This window comes from Bufo bufo, chromosome 10 (assembly GCF_905171765.1).
Source record: "Bufo bufo chromosome 10, aBufBuf1.1, whole genome shotgun sequence".
Lineage (NCBI taxonomy): Eukaryota > Metazoa > Chordata > Amphibia > Anura > Bufonidae > Bufo > Bufo bufo.
In genome coordinates, this window is record NC_053398.1 from 148,052,493 (window position 1) to 148,074,796 (window position 22,304).

The 22,304-nt window shown below is 52.6% G+C and overlaps 1 protein-coding gene across 3 annotated transcripts in view; it reads right to left on the minus strand.

Annotated features, from left to right (window-relative positions):
* Positions 1-22,304, minus strand: part of GSE1 (Gse1 coiled-coil protein) — a 283,784-nt gene that overhangs the window by 44,300 nt on the left and 217,180 nt on the right. The gene's annotated exons all lie outside the window — the stretch shown is intronic.

A 22,304-nucleotide genomic window follows, 5' to 3' on the forward strand; every position in this document is an offset into this window, starting at 1 on the left:
TGTGTACATACATTACTTATCCTGTACTGATCCTGAGTTACATCCTGTATTATACTCCAGAGCTGCACTCACTATTCTGCTGGTGCAGTCACTGTGTACATACATTACTTATCCTGTACTGATCCTGAGTTACATCCTGTATTATACTCCAGAGCTGCACTCACTCTTCTGCTGGTGCAGTCACTGTGTACATACATTACTTATCCTGTACTGATCCTGAGTTACATCCTGTATTATACTCCAGAGCTGCACTCACTATTCTGCTGGTGCAGTCACTGTGTACATACATTACTTATCCTGTACTGATCCTGAGTTACATCCTGTATTATACTCCAGAGCTGCACTCACTATTCTGCTGGTGCAGTCACTGTGTACATACATTACTTATCCTGTACTGATCCTGAGTTACATCCTGTATTATACCCCAGAGCTGCACTCACTATTCTGCTGGTGCAGTCACTGTGTACATACATTACTTATCCTGTACTGATCCTGAGTTACATCCTGTATTATACTCCAGAGCTGCACTCACTATTCTGCTGGTGCAGTCACTGTGTACATACATTACTTATCCTGTACTGATCCTGAGTTACATACTGTATTATACTCCAGAGCTGCACTCACTATTCTGCTGGTGGAGTCACTGTGCACATACATTACTTATCCTGTACTGATCCTGAGTTACATCCTGTATTACACTCCAGAGCTGCACTCACTCTTCTGCTGGTGCAGTCACTGTGTACATACATTACTTATCCTGTACTGATCCTGAGTTACATCCTGTATTATACTCTAGAGCTGCACTCACTATTCTGCTGGTGCAGTCACTGTGTACATACATTACTTATCCTGTACTGATCCTGAGTTACATCCTGTACTATACTCCAGAGCTGCACTCACTATTCTGCTGGTGCAGTCACTGTGTACATACATTACTCATCCTGTACTGATCCTGAGTTACATCCTGTATTATACTCCAGAGCTGCACTCACTATTCTGCTGGTGCAGTCACTGTGTACATACATTACTTATCCTGTACTGATCCTGAGTTACATCCTGTATTATACTCCAGAGCTGCACTCACTGTTCTGCTGGTGCAGTCACTGTGTACATACATTACTTATCCTGTACTGATCCTGAGTTACATCCTGTATTACACTCCAGAGCTGCACTCACTATTCTGCTGGTGCAGTCACTGTGTACATACATTACTTATCCTGTACTGATCCTGAGTTACATCCTGTATTACACTCCAGAGCTGCACTCACTCTTCTGCTGGTGCAGTCACTGTGTACATACATTACTTATCCTGTACTGATCCTGAGTTACATCCTGTATTATACTCCAGAGCTGCACTCACTATTCTGCTGGTGCAGTCACTGTGTACATACATTACTTATCCTGTACTGATCCTGAGTTACATCCTGTATTATACTCCAGAGCTGCACTCACTATTCTGCTGGTGCAGTCACTGTGTACATACATTACTCATCCTGTACTGATCCTGAGTTACATCCTGTATTATACTCCAGAGCTGCACTCACTATTCTGCTGGTGCAGTCACTGTGTACATACATTACTTATCCTGTACTGATCCTGAGTTACATCCTGTATTATACTCCAGAGCTGCACTCACTGTTCTGCTGGTGCAGTCACTGTGTACATACATTACTTATCCTGTACTGATCCTGAGTTACATCCTGTATTACACTCCAGAGCTGCACTCACTATTCTGCTGGTGCAGTCACTGTGTACATACATTACTTATCCTGTACTGATCCTGAGTTACATCCTGTATTATACTCCAGAGCTGCACTCACTATTCTGCTGGTGCAGTCACCGTGTACATACATTACTTATCCTGTACTGATCCTGAGTTACATCCTGTATTATACTCCAGAGCTGCACTCACTATTCTGCTGGTGCAGTCACTGTGCACATACATTACTTATCCTGTACTGATCCTGAGTTACATCCTGTATTACACTCCAGAGCTGCACTCACTCTTCTGCTGGTGCAGTCACTGTGCAGCATTCACTCTATTACTCTATAACTGAAGACCTAGCATCCAGTCGTCGGTGAGATGATGGCGGTGCGGCCTCACGTTTCCATCTGGACACCTTGATCTGATTTTTTCTCCTGCTTTTTCAGAATAATGGAGTTCCTGGCAATCTCTGCGCTCTTGTAAAATATGGCCGGGCAGGGAGAGGCCTGACATCAATTATCCGGAGTCTGCGCTCCGCACTGTGCAGATGGCAGCACCAGGATTTATGGCCCATGGAAGATGGAGGGAAGAGACACCCAGATGAATCACGCTGATGGCTCCCTGCTCGCCCAGCATTTTATTGTCTTGGCCTAAGATGGCTTCAGCACAGATTAGGAGGGTGTCGGAGGGGCCCCCTCTCTGCAGGGTCTAGTCAGATGGGGTCCCCTGGGGTGGATGGCGATCGGGGGGGACACAGCTTTCGCCCATAAATCCGCCATGCACCCTTGTGAATGCCCCTCTTACCCAGCTTTCCTGGAGCCCTGCAGTTCAATCCTCATGATCTACAACACTCAAAAAGCCAGCTTGCTGTCAAGGAATGAAAGTATTCATTGTTTACATCCAGTTATTTTCACAGCTGAGGGTTTGATACAGTTGTGTCCAGCGTAGACATCATCTGTGCATTAAAGAGCCTTGATACCCTTGTAACAAACCTTCAGCTGTGAGAAGCACTGGGGTCTGTGCAGGATGTCTCTGGGCTTTCTCAGTATGACTTGTGCCACCTCTCGGCTCAGGGGAGGTCGTCACCTCTGAGGTGTTTGGCTGACGGGGGCACTTACTGTCTCGGCCGCTCCCGGCTCAGGGGCGATGATAACGTCGGAAAAGTATTTGGAGGTTTGACAAGGTTATCGCACAGAGGTGTGAAGGGGAGGCAGGGCGAGAACCGAGCCCACCTCACGCCGGAAAATGTGACGGCGCATCACACCCCGAAAATGTGACGGCGCATCACACCCCGAAAATGTGACGTCTCGTCACACCCCGAAAATGTGACGGCGCATCACACCCAGAAAATGTGACGTCTCGTCACACCCCGAAAATGTGACGGCGCATCACACCCAGAAAATGTGACGGAGCATCACACCCCGAAAATGTGACGTCTCGTCACACCCCGAAAATGTGACGTCTCACCACACCCCGAAAATGTGACGGCGCATCACACCCAGAAAATGTGACGTCTCGTCACACCCCGAAAATGTGACGGCGCATCACACCCCGAAAATGTGACGTCTCACCACACCCCGAAAATGTGACGTCTCACCACACCCCGAAAATGTGACATCTCGTCACACCCCGAAAATGTGACGGCGCATCACACCCAGAAAATGTGACGGAGCATCACACCCCGAAAATGTGACGGAGCATCACACCCCGAAAATGTGACGTCTCGTCACACCCCAAAAATGTGACGGAGCATCACACCCCGAAAATGTGACGTCTCACCACACCCCGAAAATGTGACGTCTCACCACACCCCGAAAATGTGACATCTCGTCACACCCCGAAAATGTGACGGCGCATCACACCCAGAAAATGTGACGGAGCATCACACCCCGAAAATGTGACGGAGCATCACACCCCGAAAATGTGACGTCTCGTCACACCCCAAAAATGTGACGGAGCATCACACCCCGAAAATGTGACGTCTCGTCACACCCCGAAAATGTGACGGCGCATCACACCCAGAAAATGTGACGTCTCGTCACACCCCGAAAATGTGACGGCGCATCACACCCAGAAAATGTGACGGAGCATCACACCCCGAAAATGTGACGTCTCGTCACACCCCGAAAATGTGACGTCTCACCACACCCCGAAAATGTGACGGCGCATCACACCCAGAAAATGTGACGTCTCGTCACACCCCGAAAATGTGACGGCGTATCACACCCAGAAAATGTGACGTCTCGTCACACCCCGAAAATGTGACGTCTCACCACACCCCGAAAATGTGACGGCGCATCACACCCAGAAAATGTGACGTCTCGTCACACCCCGAAAATGTGACGGCGCATCACACCCAGAAAATGTGACGGAGCATCACACCCCGAAAATGTGACGTCTCGTCACACCCCGAAAATGTGACGTCTCACCACACCCCGAAAATGTGACGGCGCATCACACCCAGAAAATGTGACGTCTCGTCACACCCCGAAAATGTGACGGCGCATCACACCCAGAAAATGTGACGGCGCATCACACCCAGAAAATGTGACATCTCGTCACACCCCGAAAATGTGACGGCGCATCACACCCCGAAAATGTGATGGCACATCACACCCAGAAAATGTGACGGAGCATCACACCCCGAAAATGTGACGGAGCATCACACCCCGAAAATGTGACAGAGCATCACACCCCGAAAATGTGACGGAGCATCACACCCCGAAAATGTGACGGAGCATCACACCCCGAAAATGTGACGGAGCATCACAATGAGATCCCCAGGTCACGAAGGCTACAGCTGACTGTAGTGACACCATCCTTACACAGGTTGCCCAGTTTCATGCATCTCTTCCTGTTCACAGTTGCAGGTTTGTTACAGTGTATCAGTGTAGACAATCCTCTGTGAAATACCAGCAACCACTGACCTCTCTCCAGTTCTGGCCTTGGGGCTGATCTCCTTTATCCACACGGACACATCCTAACAAACCCTCGGCTGTGAGTGGGGCTAGGTCAGGGGGCAGTGGGGTACCTCCAATAGAGGCAGACCACCAGCTGCCATGGGGCCCGTGGGGAAAAGGGGCTCACAGTGAACCAAAGGCCATGCCCCAAAATTACACTCATTACTGTCCAGCTCCGGAATAGTATCCCTATCATCAGTGCGGAAAGCTATAGGACCTGTGATGATGTCATCACAGGTCCTGTATATCTAGTAAAGGAACTGCACAGCGCATCATCACAGGTCCTTCAACCCCCAACAGCCTGAAGAACTGCGGGGTGAGCGACCCACGGAGACTAGTACGGAGCGGTAAGAGGAGCTCCTCCTCTGCTTTTCTCTTCATTTCCCTATTTTTACTCATTTCTCAGTCATATATATATATAAACGTACAGACCGTTACAACCACTATTACACACAGCGGCCATATATCCGTGCTGTGCATGCTACATACTATTAGTGTGTGTGTATTTATATACAGCAGTGTACTGATATTAGGGGTGGGCGATATATACGATATAAATTCGGGCACCGCTCCGTGGCCTCCAGACTCTGCACCGCGCTGGCTGACTATCTGTGTGACGTCAGGTCCCACCCAGTGCATGCTGGGAAGAAGACGCCGTCCGTCTCCTGCAGACTCCATCAGCCAGCTGCGCACCCTGCAGGAAAGGTAAGTATGTTAGCGGGGCCCGAATCTACCAGGGGGGCAGGATGGCGCTGGCTGGCGGACATGGATGATTACAAATAGCAATGGCATGGGGCTGATGGCAATTTGTATACATACAGAAGAAAATAATATATCGTGATATATCGTTATATCGCACATGCTTCACATTATATTGCGATCTAGATTTTAGGCCATCGCGCCCAGCCCGAGCTGTAATTTATACCTCATACCTCACATACCAGTACACTGCTGTATAGTATATGGGAGGCGCTAGGAATGGGGGCAAATTTAGATTCTTGCTATGAGGCCCAGTGATTTCTATGTATGCCCCTGTCAAGGTGTGAAGTAGGTTTCCATTCACTGACAGCTAGCAAATATTGTGGAAATAGTGAAGAATTGGGGTCGGGGAGGTGACATCACTGCGGCACGATGCTTGTATACACCGGGTACTGACTGGGGCATTTGCATCCAGAATTCACCTCCAAGTAGAAATTTGCATCAATGTCACAGGGCGCGGTCAGATTATCTCTCCTCTTCCATACAATAGACAACCAACCGCCGGGGCCACACATCCAGGGGCCAGAGGCATCTACAAGGGCTGCAGCCCCTCAGGTTCCAGCTCGGGGGGGGGAGCATTAGATCAGCATCAGGGGCTGTAATCCTGCAACTTCCTGCTAGGCTCCTCATACTCTGCAACAATGTATCAGTGCAGGATTCAGTGGATACAGTTGTAACAAACCCTCAGCCATGAAGTAATAATACAGAACGTTAGAAGGCTTGTCCTGGTGCAGTGGCGCCAGGTAGATGGCGGTATCCCCCAGGATGTGCTCCCCCTGGAGATACTGCCCTGCGTCTGCCTGTATTTATATAGTGGGTGTGGGAGATACTCGGCTGGGTAAACACGGATCTGCCATTGTTTGTGGGTGACAGGAGCCGCAGCCGGGGATTAGGATGTGACGAGGCCTCCATCCCCTCCCAGGCGCAGGCAGGGTGTAAAATTTTAATGAGCGAGGATCTCACCCAAAACCAGCGCCGCAGCGGCAATTAACCTCTGCGTGCCACCAAACCTGCCATTACCATCAGGTGTCTGCTACGGAGAGCCCCAAAAATGCACGGCCGGGGGAGGGGGCACTCGCCGAGACTTTTAGTACTACAACAGCTAAGGGTACTTTCACACTAGCGTTTTTCTTTTACGGCATCGCCGAGGCATAGAGTTCCGGCATTTCAATGCATTTTTTCGACCGATAAGGATCCGGATCAGTCTTGCTAATGCCATCAGTTGGCACACGTTTTGCCTGATCCGGCAGGCAGTTCTGGCGACTGAACTGCCTGCCGGATCTCTCTGCCGCAAGTGTGAAAGTAGCCTAAAGAGCCAAGGGTCAGCCTCAGAGGACGGTTTCCATGTCGAAAACCCACTCAAGTTTCTGCCGCATCAACTACTGCGGCTCCACAAACCGATGTGCCCCAATCTTTGGGGCTAATTCACATGCAGCTCTCCTGGCGCAGGTTTTTAAATTTGCTTCTTGATGAAGCTTCTGTGCGGAATCCATGGCAGGGTAGCCACATGCGGATTATCCTCTGAAAAAAATCGGTGGAAGTGCGAACAGGGGGTGCGGAGCAGGAAATCTGCGTACATTTTCCACAGTGTGAATTAGGACCCCATTACTGGAGGCAGACTTCCCACAGCAGAAATCCTGCACCCGCCCTGCGCGAGTTACATGTGGATTTCACCCCGCGCCCTGCCAAAGGCCTCATGCACACCACCCTTGTTATGGTCCGCATCCGAGCCGCAGTTTTTGCGGCTTGGATGCGGACCCATTCACTTCAGTGGGTCCGCAAAAGATGCAGACAGCCCTCCGTGTTCTGTCCGCACCCGTTGCTCCATTCTGTGGCCCCGCAAAAAAAATATAACCTGTCCTATTCTTGTCAGTTTTGCGGACAAGAATAGGCATTTCTACAATGGGCCGCCTGTTCCGTTCTGCAAATTGCGGAAGGCACACGGACGGCTTCCGTGTTTTGCGGATTCGCAATTTGCGGACCGCAAAAAACGGAGCGGTCGTGTGCATAAGGCCAAAGAGTGGAATCCACACCACAGTCGCGGATGGATCCGATTTTGTGCTGATGATGCGATATGCCGCAGATCTCCTGCCCTCCGTTCATACCTCACAGTGACGCGCCATCGCACATCATACACATCTTATAGCTGCCGAGGTCCGCTCCAGATGACATCACATGCAGCGTAAAGACCTATATAATAGGCGTCCTGCGCCTTTAAATGGTCTCACCTCACAACCCACCTCTTCACAAGTATAAATCGTGACGCTGTCGCCCCCCTCCCCCCACCATATTTCCATTATAATTGCAGACTATTGTGGTTGGGGGGGCAGGGGGTAGTTGATGACATCATCGCACTTCATACACACGGCGCACTGGTCCTCCCGTAGGCACACATGGCGTTTCGGCGGCGGCGGCGCGGTCACAATCTGGTTTGCATATACATGTAACATGAGCTCATAAGAGAACGGAGCACAGACTTTATAAGGTGTCAAACCTCTGCCGGCGGAAATGGGGGAAACCGGCTTCAGCCTCAAGTGCGGCTGTTAACACCTTCCAGTGCGAAGACTTAACCCTTCCTTTACCTGCTGCCGGATCATTCATTTCCCAAAGGTTTCGTAGAAAGAGGCGCTAAAATCCGGTATCCAGAGCACAAAAGAGCGATCACGTGGAACCATCCAAGAGCTATAAAAGGCCGTGATCACAGAATAAAGTAAATGCATCATATGCCCGGATTCATGTCCATCAGAGTGTGGCCCCGTAGGAAACTCAGGGACTCGACTGCTTCTCTTCTCATGCTTTACACTGCAGCCCTACTTCATTAGAACACCACAATGATCAGTGACTGCAGCTTAACTGCACTGTCTGTTGGAGTCTGAGGTCCTCTAGAGATCTGCCTCTTGTCTCATCAGATTATTAAGATGCTATGCTCCCCCTCCTTCATGCTTTACACTGCAGTTCTGCTTCTTCAGATGGCCCTGGAAGCGGCTTTTTCTGAACCGACCACGGACACAATGCAAGCGGCAGGACAGACACTGAAGAAACTGAGATAATATCAGGCGACATCTGTACGACTATCAGCTCAGGAGCTGGAATCAAACATCTGTCAGTGAAAAGATCCCGTCCTTCGAGATGAAGCATGCAGAGGCTGGAGGAAGGCTATGGCTGCCCCCTGCTCCTCACTAGACGGTGGCGCCCATTGTGGATAGGATAATGATCATATAACACCTAGGTATAATACTGCCACCATAACTTCCTGACAAACTGCCATACAGTGCTCAGATACTGCTAAACACTATATAAATATCCCTATAGAGTTACCAAACACTGACAACATAGCCCTTACATAGTATGCAATACAGCGGAGTACCTATACAGATTCTAAATAATACTGACATATAGTATCCAAAAACCTCCATGTAGTCTCCAAATACTGCCATACTGTGCCAAAATATCACTGTGCAGTCCCCAAATAATTCTGTCGTAGGATGCCCAGATACCACTATACAGCCACCTAATAATACTACCATAGTGTGACCAATTACCTTTATAAAATCTCCAAATAATACTGCCATAGAGTTCCCAAATACCACAATATGGTGCCTAAATAATACTTCCATAGAGTGCCCAAATAATACCACCCATGTGCCCAAATTCCACTATATAGCTCTCACATAATACTGCCATAGAGTGCCCAAAGACCACTACATACTCCCCAAACAATATTGCCAGACTGCCCAAATATGACTGTGTAGCCCCCTGTAAGAAGGTACAAGGAATCATCGTGGATGGAAGGTACGAGTCACCAAGGTTCCTGGCTCGGTGGAGTAAGAGCCGGTTTTTATGTGTCAGCAGCAGTTGCTGTTTGACACCTTGATAGCTGATCCGGGACGGCTCTTACTGGGAGTAGTCAAAGTGCTGGGTGGGTGACTACTCCCCATGTTCCAAGCCAGGTTTTGCCAGACATAAAAACCAGCCAGCACTGCCAGGTGGGGAGGATTACCTCCATCTGACAGTGGAGCTCAGGAGTCTGTGTGCTGTGTTGGGATCCGCGGCTCAGACCCCTGTGAGGGCAAACAGTCCGCTAACGCCTGTGGACTTGACCAGGCAGAACTTCCAACAGGGTGTGAGGTAACACCCAGGAGAAAAGGGGACTGTTCTGTATGTGAACTTTTCATGTGTGTGAACGATCACCAAGCTACTTAGTAACATAGTAACATAGTACATAAGGCCGAAAAAAGACATTTGTCCATCCAGTTCGGCCTGTCATCCTACAAGTTGATCCAGAGGAAGGCAAAAAAAACCTGTGAGGTAGAAGCCAATTTTCCTCACTTTAGGGGAATAAAAAATTCCTTCCCGACTCCAATCAGGCAATCAGAATAACTCCCTGGATCAAACTTGCGGTTTTGTTTTGCTTTCACGTGTGAATAAACCCGGATGTTTTGAACCAAGAACTTGTACTTTGCTGCACCCGCTAATCCTAACTACCAGAGCGAATCCCCACATTTGGTAGAGGATGCCGGCAAGCGCAGTGAGGCTGGCGTCAACGCCGATATATTTTGGTTGGCATTTTTGGGCAGGGTTGTATGTCATACAGCGGTAGATCACAAAAAGGTTGTAAAATCCAGCTTCCCATAAAAAAAGGTGATCTTTATTCACTTGCGATAAAATCCAGACATCAAACACAATACAGTCTTCGCGTTTCGGACCTCTGCATAGCGGTCCTTTATCATAACAGGACATCAAACCAGCGGTATTACAACCCGTACCCCATGACAAAACGGAGGCTGTTGTGAAGGCCCACATGGAGGCCAATCTACAGCAGCAAGAGACCAACCTGCACCAATGCAAGGCTAATAAGCAGCAGCAAGAGACCAACCAGTCGCTGCTACAACACATGATGGCTTTGTAGACAGCAGGAGCAACCCCAAGCGTCCACGATGCCTGGAAAGCAGTCTGTGCCGCGATCCCTAAGATGACACCCACAGACAACATCGAAACCTACCTGGTGATGTATGAGAAAGTGGCCACCAGGGAAAAGCTGCCCTGAGACCAGTGGGCTGAGGTCATCGCTCCTTTACTGGCATCAGAGTCCCAGCGCGTATATTTCGACTTGCCGGACGATCAAGCGGCCGACTACCCGAAGTTAAAGGGTGAGATTTTGGCAAGATTGGGGGTAAATGCGTTGGTCCGGGCCCAGCGGGTACATCAGTGGGGGTTTAAGTCGGCTGAGCCTGCGAGACCCCAGTATTATGACTTACTCCACCTTTTGCAAAAGTGGCTACAGCCTGATGTGCTGAGTCCTACGGCTATGCTGGATAGACTATTGGCTGACATATTCTGTAGGGCTCTGCCACCCCCTCTCCAGCCCTGGATCGGCCACGTGTCTCCTGGAATTGGTAGTCCTGGTGGAACGCTATGAGGCCACTAACAATCTTAAGCGGCGTTCTTTCGGGAGGGGGGCAGGTTAACCCCAGAACTCCCCGCCCCAAGCCTAACGGCATGAGCCGGTGAAACCCACCTGGGAGGTGTTTCCCCGTTTTGTGGTCAATATGCTATATCGGGTAAACCCATTGAACAGTTCGTGGTGCCCCGGGCTTATCGAAAACTCATGTTAGAGTTAGCCCACCAACATGTTCTCGGGGGTCATCTGGGACTGCAGAAGACACAGGACCGGATATACAACTGTTTTATTGGCCCAGTGTGTTTAGAGAGGTGGATGACTTTAGTAAGTCTTGCCCGACCTGCCAGATAACCAGCCCCCAGCACCTGTTCCACAGTCCCTTAGTACCTCTCCCGATTATCGAGACTTCATTTGAAAGAATCGCTATGGATCTCGTAGGCCCAGTACCGAAGTCCGCTAGGGGGCACCAACACATCTTAGTAGTCCTAGACTACGCCACTCGTTACCCAGAGCCAGTGCCACTGCGACATACATCGGCCAAACTCATAGCTATGGAGTTAATGGAGATGTTCTCCAGAGTGGGGCTACCTAAATAGGTTCTAACTGACCAAGGGACCCCTTTTATGTCCAAGGTGATGTGGGAACGCTGTAAGTTGCTGAACATCAAGCAGATACGGACGTCCATCTATCACCCGCAAACTGATGGCCAAATAGAAAGGTTTATTAAAACGTTAAAAACCATGTTAAAACGAGTAGTGTCTAAGGACGGGAAGGACTGGGACCTCCTTCTGCCCTATCATGTTCGCAGTGCGAGAGGTGCCCCAGGCCTCTACTGGGGTCTCGCCCTTCGAACTCCTATATGGCTGACATCCACGTGGTCTGTGGATATAACCAAAGAGGCGCGGGAACAGCAACCCACACCATATAAAAGAGTTACTGAATATGTTACCCAGATGCAGGAACGTGTGGAAACAGTGTTGTCGCTGGTAAAGGAGCATATGGAGGTCGCTCAGCGAGCTCAAAGTCGGGTGTATAATTGGCAGGCTCGGGTCCGGATCTTTAACCCAGGTGATCGGGTTTTGGTTCCGATACCAACAGTGGACAGTAGGTTACTGGCTAGGTGGCAGGGACCCTACGAGGTACTCGAAAAGGTTGTAGAAGTAAACTACAAGGTACACCAGCCAGGGCGGCGGAAGCCGGAGCAGGTGTACCTTGTGAATTTACTCAAACCGTGGAAGGATAGGGAAACCTGTACAGAAGACCGCGGCCGGGTTTTCTAGGAGGCGAGGTACCGGCCCCTCTGTCTGATGTAAGGGAAGCGGTTGCCACAGTGAAGTGACAGCCTCTCCTCTAAACAGACTCAGGAGGCCAGGGAGTTCGTCAGCAGGAACACGGATGTGTTCTCGGACCTCCCTGGACGCACTTCCATAATCCAGACATTGTCACTGAGCCTCAGGCCAAAATCCGGTTGAAACCATACCGGGTGCCCGAGGCTCGGCGCCAAGCCATATCGGAGGAGGTGCAGCTAATGCTGCAACTAGACGTCATCGAGGAGTCAAAAAGTGATTGGGCCAGTCCGATACTCTTAATACCAAAGCCAGATGGGTCGTTACGATTCTGTAACAATTTCCGGAAACTAAATGAAATCTCCAAGTTCGATGTGCATCCCATGCTTCGGGTGGATGAGCTCATCGAGAGGTTAGGACCTCACCAAAGCGTACTGACAGGTGCCCTTAACGGAGGCTGCCAAAGAGAAAACGGCCTTCATCACACCGGAGGGGTTGTACCAATATAAGGTGTTACACTTTGGCCTGCATGGCGCCACTTTACAAAGGCTAATGGACATTGTGCTGCGACCACATCGTCGGTACGCTTCGGCTTACCTGGATGATATTGTCATCCACAGCACCGACTGGGAAAGTCACCTACCCAAAGTGCAGGCCGTAGTGGACTCCCTTCAAAAAGCTGGACTAACCGCTAATAAATGTGCGATAGAGTTAGAAGAGACTAAGTACCTGGGGTATGTCATTGGGCGCGGAGTCATCAAACCCCAAGTAAACAAAATAGAGGTGATATGGAATTGGCCCCGACCTGTCACCTCTAGGTAAATAAAGTCCTTCCTGGGAATGGTGGGCTATTACATGAGGTTTGTTCCCCACTTTGCTACAGCGACCGCACCATTGACAGAGTTAGTGAAGGGACGCAAGTCGGTGATGGTTCACTGGAATGACCGGGCGGAAGAGGCTTTCTCCGCTTTGAAGTCAGTCCTGTGCGGGTCCCCGGTTTTGGTGACGCCCGACTTCAAGCGGGAATTCATAGTGCAGACAGATGCCTCTTAAGTAGTCCTCGGTGCTGTACTTTCTCAGGAAGTCAACGGGGAGGAGCATCCAGTTGTCTTCCTCAGCCGTAAGCTGACCCCAGCCGAGACCGGTACAGTATAGTGGAGGGAGAGAGCCTGGCCATCAAGTGGGCACTCGAGTCTATCCGCTATTATCTGTTGGGGAGAACATTCTGCCTGGTGACCGACCACTGCCCTCTCAGGTGGATGAGCCAGGCCAAAAATGCCCGGGTCACCAGGTGGTTTATGTCCTTACAAAACTTTAAATTCTCCATTGAACACAGGGCAGACCAGTTACAGGGAAACGCGGATGCCCTGTCCCGAGTATACTGTATGGCATGTGTTCACCCCCTCAGGGTTGAACAAGTGGGGGGGATGTAAGAAGGTACAAGGAATCATCGTGGAGTAAGAGACGGTTTTTATGTGTCAGCAACAGTTGCTGTTTGACACCTTGATACTTAGTATGGCTGTAATAGCTGATCGGGGACGGCTCTTACTGGGAGTAGTCAAAGTGCTGGGTGGGTGACTACTCCCCATATTCCAGGCCGGGTTTTGCCAGGCATAAAAAACAGCCAGCACTGCCAGGTGATGAGGATTACCTCCGTCTGACAGTGTTGCTCAGGAGTCTGTGTGCTGTGATCTGAGGGCTGTGTTGGGGTCCGCTCAGACCCCTGTGAGGGCGAACAGGCCACCTAACGCCTGTGGACTTGACAAACAAGTAGAAAGTACCGCGGCACTCCAAATCTTCAAATGATTTCCATATTTATTTTCACCAGAGAAGCAACAACGTTTGGACTCTGAGTCTTTCTCAAGCTTTCCAAACGTTGCTGCTTGTCTGGTGAAAATAAATATGGAAATCATTTGAAGATTTGGAGTGCCGCGGTACTTTCTACTTGTTTGCCACTTTGGGGGTCCAACAGGCCGGGACCCAACACTGCAGGCACCGCCACAGAATGGACATGCTGTCTGACCAGGCAGAACTTCCCATACAGGGTGTGAAGTAACACCCAGGAGAGAAGGCGACCGCTTTGTATGTGTGTGAACGATCACCAAGCAACTTGCGGTTTTGTTTTGCTTTTACGTGTGAATAAACCCTGATGTTTTGAACCAAGAGCTTGTACTTTGCCTCTGTGCTGCACCTGCTAATCCTAACTACCAGAGCGAATCCCCACACCCTATATCTCACTGCCATAAACAATTCCCACTACATAGACGCCAGGCGTTCCCCTCCCATAATACCGTAGTGAACTGCATACCGCCAGTACCATGGAGCCGGCCTCACCCCATGCACAGTAATAAACCTCGGCATGTGGAGCCGGCCGCCCTGCTGCAATGAAATGAATAATCGCCTCTCGGGGAGGAGAGGAGCGTCACCGATAACTGAAAGGGACAGACACAATGAGCAGAGGAGAATGGGGTGAGCGCCCCGCACCCGCCTGTCCCTACGCCCCCTTCAAGCGGGGCCCTGTACTCCATCACCAGCATTATGGAGACGGCGGCACCCCATTAGCTCATTCAGTTCCCATCATCCCTTTCATCGATCAGCGGCCATGCACCATTGATCTGGGAAATGACAACAAGCCAAGTTACAAGAGCTCGTTTGAATCCTGCCAGCGTAGGAAGGAAGCGGCAGTCACGGGGTTGTCAGGTGCCCTGTCTGACCCCAGGTGTGTCAGCACCAGCTGCTGCAGGGAAGATAGTGCTGCCACCCTCATATGACAAGTTCTGATACACTGCGACGAGTCCTGCACCAGTGTGAACTGGATAGGATTAGTAAGAATGTTCCAAATGTTTTCAAGATCTCTGCTTGCTGACATTGATTGCAACGCCCATTCTGACCTGGTCCTGCTCTGACAGCTGAAGGTTTATTAGAAATGTATGAGCGGAGGGAATCTTCTGTGAGCAGCAGAAATCTTTCTCCTCTGTTAGACTGATGCATAGGAACAAACCCTCAGCTACAAGCAGCTGAGTCAGTGGCATAAGCTATAAATACCTTCTGTCACATGGAAACCACCTGGGCTACCTGCCGACTGCCATGGAGGAGAACACCCACCATGCCTGCAGCTTGTAATTGCTTTATCAGAGGCAGTATAATGCACCTCCCACTCCGGCCCTGGGAACACGAGGGTTAATGGAGCTGGCATCAAAAAAGGGACCAGCATGTGTGGCGGGCGATACCCCAGCCCTGTGCGCCTATGACAGCCCGAGGCTCCTCCCCATCCCTCCCTTAGTTCTCCCTGGCAGACGGTCTCAGAGAGAGAACCAAATTCTGCCATTGTTTAACCCCGTGCAGGAATGATCCTTCATTTCAGATCCTTGTCACCCCCCAAAACACGTGCTCTGGGCCGAGAGTCTGCTGGGTCCTAAGGAATCTTAAAATCGGGCGAGTCTGTAAATAAAAAAAAACTCATAGAAATCTAAAATTCCTCTTCTGGTGGCTCCAGTGTGACATCGCCCTCTGTACGCCGCTGTTTTTTTTTCTTTTTAACCTTATTTGAACAGGTGGAGGGCAGACCGGTGCGCGGTGCGGAGGGCAGACCGGTGCGCGGTGCGGAGGGCAGACCGGTGCGCGGTGCGGAGGGCAGACCGGTGCGCGGTGCGGAGGGCAGACCGGTGCGCGGTGCGGAGGGCAGACCGGTGCGCGGTGCGGAGGGCAGACCGGTGCGCGGTGCGGAGGGCAGACCGGTGCGCGGTGCGGAGGGCAGACCGGTGCGCGGTGCGGAGGGCAGACCGGTGCGCGGTGCGGAGGGCAGACCGGTGCGCGGTGCGGAGGGCAGACAGGTGCGCGGTGCGGAGGGCAGACAGGTGCGCGGTGCGGAGGGCAGACAGGTGCGCGGTGCAGACAGGTGCGCGGTGCGGAGGGCAGACAGGTGCGCGGTGCGGAGGGCAGACAGGTGCGCGGTGCGGAGGGCAGACAGGTGCGCGGTGCGGAGGGCAGACAGGTGCGCGGTGCGGAGGGCAGACAGGTGCGCGGTGCGGAGGGCAGACAGGTGCGCGGTGCGGAGGGCAGACAGGTGCGCGGTGCGGAGGGCTGACAGGTGCGCGGTGCGGAGGGCAGACAGGTGCGCGGTGCGGAGGGCAGACAGGTGCGCGGTGCGGAGGGCAGACAGTGCGCGGTGCGGAGGGCTGACAGGTGCGCGGTGCGGAGGGCAGACAGGTGCGCGGTGCAGAGTTTACAAACCAGCGCCGCAGTCCCGGGGATCACTGACAACATCTGCTGAACAGCAAACGTCCGTCACCCCCTCAGCGTATCCTCCGCCGGACTGTTTCATATACGGCTTTTATATAAACCAGCGCAGGATCCACACCATTTTCCCACCTCTCCAGAAACAACACATTTTCACCGTCCGCATCTGATCCATATTCAATTGCTGAATCAATGGGGCCACAAAAAATGTGTATGTCCTTCCCGCAGCCCCGCAAAAAAGATGAAACACGTCTTATTCTTCTCCATTTTGCAGACTATAAGACATTTTTACAGGAGGTAAAAATAAAGTGGCGGCGTGATCCGACCTGTGTCCGTGTTATTGTGAATTCACGGTTTGCTACACAAACACAGTCATGTGCATGAGGCTTAAAGGTTAGACACAGACTCCACTGCAGACCCCTCTGTCCCCTCATCCAGATTCGTCACACTCTGCCTCCAGACTCCTCTGTCCCCACCTCCCAGACCCCTTTGTCCCCGCCTCCAGACTCCTCACACCCTGCCTCCAGACTCCTCTGTCCCCGCCTCCAGAATCCTCACACCCTGCCTCCAGACCCCTTTGTCCCCGCCTCCAGACTCCTCACACCCTGCCTCCAGACTCCTCACACCCTGCCTCCAGACTCCTCACACCCTGCCTCCAGACTCCTCTGTCCCCGCCTCCAGACTCCTCACACCCTGCCTCCAGACTCCTCACACCCTGCCTCCAGACTCCTCTGTCCCCGCCTCCAGACTCCTCACACCTTGCCTCCAGACTCCTCTGTCCCCACCTCCCAGACCCCTTTGTCCCCGCCTCCAGACTCCTCACACCCTGCCTCCAGACTCCTCACACCCTGCCTCCAGACTCCTCACACCCTGCCTCCAGACTCCTCACACCTTGCCTCCAGACCCCTCTGTCCCCGCCTCCCAGACCCCTCTGTCCCCGCCTCCCAGACCCCTCTGTCCCCGCCTCCCAGACCCCTCTGTCCCCGCCTCCCAGACCCCTTTGTCCCCGCCTCCCAGACCCCTTTGTCCCTGCCTCCAGACTCCTCACACCCTGCCTCCAGACCCCTCTGTCCCCGCCTCCCAGACCCCTGTGTCCCTGCCTCCCAGACCCCTCTGTCCCCGCCTCCCAGACCCCTCTGTCCCCGCCTCCCAGACCCCTCTGTCCCCGCCTCCAGACCCCTCTGTCCCCGCCTCCCAGACCCCTCTGTCCCCGCCTCCCAGACCCCTCTGTCCCCGCCTCCCAGACTCTTCTGGCATTTAATTATCTACCAAAGGATAATGTGCAGCTGAAAGTTGAGTGAAGAGCCGGGAGGCCACATCATAAACGGTCACCAGGCCACTAACATCGGAAGGTTTGGGAGACCTTTATCTGATGATATCAGATTGCCCCCGGCAGACCCTGCAGCAGCAGGAGGTGAAGGAAGATTGTTTATGTGCGTTCCCTCCGTGTCTGCACAGTGTGAACAGGATACCTATGGGGCCTCATGTAGACGGATCAAGCAGTCTGGTAAATATAGGAGATGCACATTGCCCATGCCAGGGTCAGAATATTGCCCCCCTCCTGTTGTTACCCCAAGGACGTACACAGGACACACAGAGCGTGTAATCTCCGCATTCTCATGAAACGCGTGCTATATCGGTGACATTGCCTCGAATTCCCGCATTCGCCCTTGTTTACTTATGCTCCAGGAAATTGGATTTATGTCTGAATGACTTAATTGCTTTGCTCGGCGCGGGGACGGCTATTCGCTCGGTTTGACCACTTGATCTCTTAAAGGCAAAGGTTCGAAGACCAGGCTGACGCGGAAAAAAAAAAAAAAAGGAAAAAACCTGCGAGCAGATGGAACGTGGAGCGCGGCAGCTTGCTGTGGCCAAACCAATTATTTATCTAATTATGATTTACCACTTAACCACATGATCTTTCCGCAGAGTAGTGGGCAATTAAAACCAGGGTGATTATGTGGATTATGCTAATGAGCTGGATGCAAGTGAGGAAAATTGGAGATTACATATTGGCACAAGCCGGGGGCTGGCACCGGGCGGAGGGGAGCAAAGGACAAGCGAGGTTATTAAAACAAAGGCAGGGCCCAGGTGATTTGGGCCCAGAGAGGACCAAGAGGAGACGGATAAACAGACTATTAAACTAAAGGGCGAGGTCACAGCGCGCCCGAGAGCAAAGGGAACGCCACCACGCGCCACAATTTATTGAACTCGCTCTGGGGTCACTCGGGGTTCAGCTGCTCCAGGGCAACGCAGCAATAATGGCCTCCATAATCACAGAGGAAGGTCGTGGACAGGATGTGCTGATGTGGAAGAGGAGTCGGGCGGCTGCGCAGGGGTCTCCAGCAAGGTCGCGTTAACTCTGCGACTGCCGGCATGGAGGTAACATCACAGCCTCTCTAATGGAAATCTTCTAATACCTCAGGATCCCAGAAGACGTGCTATGAGGCGGTCTAATGTGACCGGCGGCCATTCACTCTGCTGCAGAGACACCATTAAAGTGTTATTTCCGGAGGTCTGAGCACAAAGCGCTCGGGGGTCGGAGTCTACGGGAGGACAACAAATCAGCGGCCATTATTTGTTACTAATCCCAGGTCTTACGTTCCTGCAGTTCTACTGATTTCCATCAGGAGGAGGAGAAGTTAGCTACTTCAGTCGTGTCCCACCTTCTCCCAGCATTCCCTGCAAAAAAGAAACGAGGAGGAGAGTCCATCGTGTCTGCATCAGCACATAGAGCCGTGGGGGGCGAAGATCGAGGCCGAGCACCCCTAGTGGCAGTATGTCCCATGAGAGCAAACATGGCCGACAGGAAGTCCTAAGGCAGCCACTTCCTGTGACGGAGACTGAAAGCTGCGGTATAACACACTCCATACTGATCAGACGTCTTCATATAACTTTTAAACCAAAGGCAAAGCTATGAAAAAAACTGCGCCACGAGGCTACCAGATTACAGCTGCAGCATGGCCGCCACGCACATTCGAGGCGCAGTTTTCATCTCCTACTAAAAAAAAACAAATACAAGGACATTTAGAGAGTACAGAACAAAACGAGCTGTAACTGTACGCGGCGAGGTCAGGGGAGTGGCGAGCGCTGCCGCAGGACACAAAGGGTCACCCTGTGCAGGTGATCACATAGGCTGGAGCCTGGCTCCTTACAGCTGACTAGGACGCTTCCGTTTTCAGACTTCCATTCACTGACATGCAAAGTATATACTAATTAAACATAAGAGCGTCGAGAGAAGTGGGGCCCCCGATAGTCAAGGTCGTGGCCGGGCCTGCGTGCACCCACAGACAGGGGCGTAACTACCATGTGACTGCTATGGGGCCCAGGGCCAGAGGGGGCCCGGTCTTAGTTGGGATCATCTCCTCTTCTACTGGAGGTGAACACTTGGTGAGGACTCTACCCTCTAAAGGAAAGATGGCCCAAGGGTCATTGAAAAGGGTTTAGGCGGAAACCCTTCTGTCCTGTGTGGGGGCCCGCTTTGATCCTTGCTACGGGGCCCTTACTTCTCATGTACGACACTGCTCTCAGATCTGTACCCCCTCCAGCGCAGGGCTGCATGTGTTAGCAGAGCCGGGTGCCAGGATCAGCAGGGTAAACAGCAGCTGCTTATCAGCCGCCCTCCTGCCTGGCACACAAAAACCACGGATAAAAGATTTCCATGGCAAATGTAACCTGACAAACAGAGGCGGCTTTAATCTGCGGAGCAGGAGAAGTGCCCGGCAGGTCTCTGAAAAGACCATTAATCAGGGAGCATGTACTTGCCTGACCCAGACGCAGGAGATAAGCTGCAGCCGCCATGCACGGTGCAAGACACCGGCGGACGGCGGCAAACGCACCCTCGGCGATAAAATGTTCGTGCAGCTGCTGCAGAGTCTTCAGGTCATGATACACTGTGACGAACCGTGCGCCTGTGTCAGCAACACATGATCAGACTCTGGAGGTAAACAATGAGGGTTTCCATTCACCGTCAGCAACCAAAGATCTTGAAAATGCTTTATTTCACACATAAAATGTCACTGCGGCTGTGTGGGACTACAAGTTGCAGCACATCTGATTAACAGTGCCAGAGTGTATCTGATGGCGGAGGAGTATAATAGCACTTATAATGGAGGCTCCACAACCAAGATAAATGCCCGCCATCCATCCTCCGGCGCAGGGAAGAAGTCGCGATTCACAGCCGGCTCATAAATCAGACAGGATTAAGGAGAAACCAGCAGAAGCCGCACCGTTCCCTTACAGCCTGTAATGCGCAGCAATCATGTTATCCACTTAACCCCTTCACATCCACAGCCGCGCCAGTTAGCTCTATCACACCTCCCATACACCACTAAATAGGCCAAAGAGGGCGACAGGCTGGTATATACCCATAGACAGGCATGCTGCAAAAAAACGTATCCCAGGCGGTATACTATTTCAAATGGGAGCCTGAGGAGGCAAGGAGTGTCAGTGCAGGGCCTGAGGAGGCAAGGAGTGTCAGTGCAGGGCCTGAGGAGGCAAGGAGTGTCAGTGCAGGGCCTGAGGAGGCAAGGAGTGTCAGTGCAGGGCCTGAGGAGGCAGAGCACGACAGTGCAGGACCTGAGGAGGCAAGGAGTGTCAGTGCAGGGGCTGAGGAGGCAAGGAGTGTCAGTGCAGGGCCTGAGGAGGCAGAGCACGACAGTGCAGGGCCTGAGGAGGCAAGGAGTGTCAGTGCAGGGCCTGAGGAGGCAAGGAGTGTCAGTGCAGGGCCTGAGGAGGCAAGGAGTGTCAGTGCAGGGCCTGAGGAGGCAAGGAGTGTCAGTGCAGGGCCTGAGGAGGCAAGGAGTGTCAGTGCAGGGCCTGAGGAGGCAAGGAGTGTCAGTGCAGGGGCTGAGGAGGCAAGGAGTGTCAGTGCAGGGCCTGAGGAGGCAAGGAGTGTCAGTGCAGGGCCTGAGGAGGCAAGGAGTGTCAGTGCAGGGCCTGAGGAGGCAAGGAGTGTCAGTGCAGGGCCTGAGGAGGCAAGGAGTGTCAGTGCAGGGCCTGAGGAGGCAGAGCACGACAGTGCAGGACCTGAGGAGGCAAGGAGTGTCAGTGCAGGGGCTGAGGAGGCAAGGAGTGTCAGTGCAGGGCCTGAGGAGGCAGAGCACGACAGTGCAGGGCCTGAGGAGGCAAGGAGTGTCAGTGCAGGGCCTGAGGAGGCAAGGAGTGTCAGTGCAGGGCCTGAGGAGGCAAGGAGTGTCAGTGCAGGGCCTGAGGAGGCAAGGAGTGTCAGTGCAGGGCCTGAGGAGGCAAGGAGTGTCAGTGCAGGGCCTGAGGAGGCAAGGAGTGTCAGTGCAGGGCCTGAGGAGGCAAGGAGTGTCAGTGCAGGGCCTGAGGAGGCAAGGAGTGTCAGTGCAGGGCCTGAGGAGGCAGAGCACGACAGTGCAGGACCTGAGGAGGCAAGGAGTGTCAGTGCAGGGCCTGAGGAGGCAAGGAGTGTCAGTGCAGGACCTGAGGAGGCAAAGAGTGTCAGTGCAGGACCTGAGGAGGCAAGGAGTGTCAGTGCAGGACCTGAGGAGGCAAGGAGTGTCAGTGCAGGGCCGGAGGAGGCAGAGCACGACAGTGCAGGACCTGAGGAGGCAAGGAGTGTCAGTGCAGGGCCTGAGGAGGCAAGGAGTGTCAGTGCAGGACCTGAGGGGGCAGAGCACGACAGTGCAGGACCTGAGGAGGTAAGGAGTGTCAGTGCAGGGCCTGAGGAGGCAAGGAGTGTCAGTGCAGGACCTGAGGGGGCAGAGCACGACAGTGCAGGACCTGAGGAGGTAAGGAGTGACAGTGCAGGACCTGAGGGGGCAGAGCACGACAGTGCAGGGCCTGAGGGGGCAGAGCACGACAGTGCAGGGCCTGAGGGGGCAGAGCACGACAGTGCAGGGCCTGAGGGGGCAGAGCACGACAGTGCAGGGCCTGAGGGGGCAGAGCACGACACAGGAAGTTTCCCTGGTGTGCTTTGAATGCCCGTG